Consider the following 4,740-nt stretch of genomic DNA (forward strand, 5'->3'; position numbering starts at 1 on the left):
ATATATTTTTTTTAATTATTTCGAGACTGTGACTTATAAATGGTTTCCCTTATAAAATGAAATATATTCCTTATAAAATGAAATATATTCATTTAATAAGATACAATATTTAATTAAAAAATTTTAAATCAGAACTTAAAATATCCTAAAATTTAACCTATTGTGATTATGTGTATGAAAGAACCACCATCATTATTTACGTCACCAAGGTCAACATGTCTCGTGAGCACTATAAAATGGGGCGTCCTCAGTAGACTGATAAGGATCACAATAACGGTGTCTCTTTGAAGGGATTCTTATTATTATTAGCAGAGGTGAGATTATTTCATTTACCATTCGAAGAGATTTCATTTGCAGCTGCCATGATGATCACTTCACTTGCCATTCTTCTCAATATGTTATGGTACTTCATTCATAACTCTTAACCTAATGTTCGTTCTCACTCGCTTGAGAAAATTTTTGAGGTTCCATGAGGGATAGTAGAGCTAGGCTAGCCTCACTTGTTATGCTAACAAGATTCCTTCTAGTTTGAATTGATGATTACTTCTCTCCAAGAATTTAGATATCTAGATGATTAATTTGGTCATACCTAGACGGGGATTTTGGATGAAATGTTTCACCTTCTTCTTCTTATTCCTCATCATGCTCTTCATTTTTATTTTCTTCTTCATGTGCTCCTTGATAGTTGTTTGGCTGTGCCTAGGTTCGAGGAAACATTGCATATCTCATTACATCAATACATTCAACAACCTTACGTGTCCTTTTGTTGTGACATATGTATACCTTGCTTCTATATGCATATCCAAGATACATTATGTCCTCAAATATGGAATCAATTTCCCTGAATCATCTTCATTTATCTTAATATAGAATTTTCTTCCAAACACTTTGAAATGTTTAATAGTGGTTAGTTTACTTTTCCATAGTTCATAGGGTTTTTTAGTATCATTACCATTATTTTTTCTCTATTCAAGATATAAAATATTGTGTAAACTAACTCTCCCCAAAATCTGAGCTTCAATGAGCATGATTCTTGCCATTTCTTTCACTGTTTTAATTTTTCTTTCAGCCACTCCATTTTGATGTGGAGTTCTTGCAGTAATTAGTTGTCTTCTAATTCCATGGTGCTCAAAAAATATGTTAAAATCATGGTAAATAAACTCACATCCTTTATTGGTCCCCAAGAAATTGTTTTTTAGATTAGTTTCATTTTCAACTAAAGGCTTAAATTATTTGAATTTCTCAAAAGCCTCATATTTTTCTTTGAGGAAGGTAACCGGTGTCATTCTCGTATAATAATTGACGAGCATCATAAAAATACCTTTCTCCTTTCATTGTTTAAGTTTTAATATTAATTATTAAAACAATTAATATATGAGTTGAACATATATGCATTTCAAAAAATGTTACAAGATTCTTAACCATGGAGATTCAACCCTACTTTACCATGGAAATTCTTAATGTGTAAATATTTTTATTACAATAACATGCACCAATACCTTGATTTATAAATAAATCATAGGTTATTTCATAATACTCTACAATATTCCACTGGTGTTAAATTCGTATCATCCCCTTATTACCTATTGATAGTTAAATTAAAAATATGGAAGCCTTATTCCAAAATAGATACTCCAACAAGTGTGCTTATTTTGGAATAGGGATTCCATAGTTTTAATTTAATTATCAACAATTATATGGTGGATGGCGGAAACTTAACCTCAAGTTCCTATCATCCCCGTATTAGGTATTGATGGTTAAATTAAAAATATGGAAGCCTTATTCCAAAATAGATACTCCAACAACTGTGCTTATTTCCGAATAGGGATTCCATAGTTTTAATTTAATTATCAACAATTATTTGGTGGATGACAGCAATTTAACTTCTAGTGACTATCCTAAAATATTTTTAATAGTAATTATAAATCAAAGATTGATATTTATATCAAAAGTAGTTATGCTCTTTTTACTATTTTCATTAAGTTAGTTAATTAAAAGAAATCATATGAACATGTGTCATATCAATATGACTTATATCTTTTTGAGCGTGTGGTATTAGTAAGTAAAGTGGGGGTAAATCTCTATAGTTAAGAATATTGTTATGTGTTTTTTTGAATGTTTATATGGTCAACTCATATATTAATTCTTTTTATAATTAATATAATAATAATAATATAAAATAAAGTTATAATTTAATCACTTTTATGATTATTTATTTATTTATAAATTTTGGTAGTGTGAGATGTATCATGATGTAAGTTTATATGGATGCCCTAGTTAGTCATTAAGTAGAATATAGACATTGAAACTCCATGGCATATTCTAAAACATTGCATATTCTAAATCATTGCATATTCTAAATCATTATTAGTAGTAGTAAAAAAACAAGGAATGAGGTTTATTTCAAAATTAGTTATGCTCTTTTATTCAAATTCATTAGTTTAGAAAATGTCATGTTTTTTTGGATATGTGGAATTAGTAAGCTATGATATTGTTAAAGGTGAAGGATCTTCATGGTTAAGAATCATGTTACATGTTCTTTTATATGTATATATATTCTCATATTTTTTTTTTTATGATTAAAGTTATAGTTTAGGTAATTTTTATGTCTTTTTTAAATCATAGCAATTTTAGGTGTAATTTTTTTTAAACGAGAATGTAGATGTTGTATTTATATGCAATTTTATTTGTGGATAACAACAAATCCATTAAGGAGTGTGTATCTATACTTCTTAAATATATTGACACAGATAGGAAATAACTCAGAATATATATTAATGTAAAAGCAGGATTACATTAGAGACTCCTCGGTCTCTCTCACACACATACACACGTCTGATTTCCTATTATTGGTGGCCTCTCCCTTTGCTCATAGGCTTACGTGTATTTATATGGAAACTTTGGATGGATTACTATGAAGGACATCATCCCATCCTTTAACAAAAGCCCTAAAGCTAGCTACATGCATACATATGTGGCAAACTTTATCCACTCTATCTTTTCTCTATTTTAAAACAGAAAAGCCCCCTGTTTTGCTCAATGGTCCACATCCATTCTTCCTTTTATGCCTAAAAGCTCTCCCTTGCTCCTAAGATCATCGAACTACTCATGTTCTCATTTATTTGTTTTGAGAGGATCTAATTAAGTCACGGTTAAAAACCTAAATATTAAATTGACTTGAGACTTAGGAAACTATTTCCTAAAATGCATAACCCCATATATCTACTATTTACAATGATTTTCCCTTGGGTTGAATGCTCCTGCACCATTTTCTCTATAGGGACATTTCGGAACATACTGACCAACTCTACCACAAGCAAAACATTTCAAAGGAATCTCACCTCTAAATCTTTGAGTACCTACCTGAAGTTTCTTCCCGAAATTTTCCTCTTCTTCATCTAATACATAACCTAGTTCCTTAACTTCCTCCTTTTATTTTCCTTTAGAAGTAGCCTTGAATGCAACATCTCTGATATCCGAGGGACCCTTTTTTCCCATTTCATAGGTTGTTAGAATCCCATGAAGTTGTTCAATAGTAAGGTTCTTCAAATCCTACATTTCTTCAACGACAAAGACTTTTGAATCGAATTTTGGAGTTATATACCTTAATATTTTCTCAACCAGAGATGTTTATTTTACTCCGTCTCTAATATTTCTCATTGAAATAACAATCTCATCTACTCTAAGAAATAAAATTGTAATTCTTTCGTCATTATGCATTCTGAGAGTTTCATATTGAGTTCTAAAATTTTGCAGTTTGGCACACTTTACCTTGGTGTCGCTTTCATAAATTTCCATGACCTTATCCCATATAAATTTTGTGGTATTCATCTAGATGACTTTAACAAATTCTGATTATGCCAAGCTTCGTAGCAAGGCATTGACAACTTTTGCCTTGGTCTCATACTTTTTTTATGCTTCATATGCGTGAATGGTTGATGGATGTTGATAGCTTCATTCAACGATTCCTGAAACATTAGCTCCAAGTTCTTGTAGGTAAGATATTTTTATTACCTTCCAAAAAAATAGATTGGATCCATTAAACAATGGTGGTCAGATGGATGTTTCTCCCTCTTGGTTCCTCATCTTGATGAATCTTCCTTCAAGAGATCAAGCTTCTTTTGAAGGACTCGCTCTGATACCAATTGTTAGGAAAAATACTGAGAGGGGGTGGGGGAGGGGGGTGAATTGGTATTTTAAAACTTAATTGAACTTCTTGTTTTCTATTTAGATTTTTTGAACGACTTTAATGAAGTAAACCTGCGTATGTATGCTACTATTATGCAAACAACCAATGTATATTGAGTTAACTATAATTTCAATGAATTCTTCATTATTTTAGCTTGAACGAGTGTATGAGTCCTTCATTAGGAATTAATTAAAAAGTAAAAAAGTGCAGTAAGAACATAATAAATAAACACACATAGTCAACACATATGAACACCAGGATTTTCGGGTGGAAACCCAATGTAGGAAAAATATACCGCTCATGTTGTCTATGTCTTCTTTCAAAAAAGCATTCTTTACAAACTTGTACTGGTGAAAACTCATACCAGTATAGAGGAATGCACCTGCAGAAGGCTACAACCTTCTCTCATTTTCAAGTACCTACTGGAAGGGAGCTACAACCCTGGTATCTTCAATTCATTGTGGATCACTTTTCACAATGTTTCAAACTGGATCCACGTGATCAACTTGTAGGCCACCTTTCATCAAATTTTCATACTGGACCCACTACCA

Source organism: Pinus tabuliformis, chromosome 7 (genome assembly GCF_031772625.1).
Source record: "Pinus tabuliformis cultivar Carrire ecotype Pingquan chromosome 7, CPIR1, whole genome shotgun sequence".
NCBI classification, from domain to species: Eukaryota; Viridiplantae; Streptophyta; class Pinopsida; order Pinales; family Pinaceae; genus Pinus; species Pinus tabuliformis.